Genomic DNA, 552 nt, shown 5'->3' with positions numbered 1-552 from the left:
TGTGCCGCACGTCTTCTCCATCTTTTACTGTACGCTGTGTGTGTGTGTGTGTGTGTGTGTGTGTGTTCTATTATACAGTATTTGTCGTTGAATCCATCTGCTTTTCTCCAGGAAGACTTTTATGATGCAAATCTTTTAAAAATCCCATACACAGAAAGAAGTTTTGCTCAAAGTAACTTAAGTGGCCCACAAATATTATTTCAGTATCCTTTCTTCCCAAGCAGATATGAATGACATCACAGTTAATCCTTACCATTTCAGGAAATTCATTCAAAATGTATCCAAATGTGCAGACTTCAGTTTTGGCCTGTAAAATCCATCATCAATGTACAGAAAGTGAGCCCCTCTTAATGTTATGACACACTCAGTGAAGCAGCTCTCGCTCGCTCGCTCGCTCATCATACTTAATTAGTGTTTTGTTTTTTCTCCATTTGTAATCACAAACGATTCATTCAGATTTTTCAGCATTTCAGGATCCATTTTCTCCTGTCTCATCAGAGCAGACAGAAGCTCCGCTGTCGTTATCAGACTCAGACGCTCGCAAACCAGATG

The sequence above is a fragment of the Genypterus blacodes genome, unplaced genomic scaffold (genome assembly GCF_046128005.1).
Source record: "Genypterus blacodes isolate CSIRO-AG114 ecotype Tasmania unplaced genomic scaffold, CSIRO-AGI_Gbla_v1 ptg000214l_1, whole genome shotgun sequence".
NCBI lineage: Eukaryota > Metazoa > Chordata > Actinopteri > Ophidiiformes > Ophidiidae > Genypterus > Genypterus blacodes.
This window is presented reverse-complemented; position numbering follows the sequence as displayed.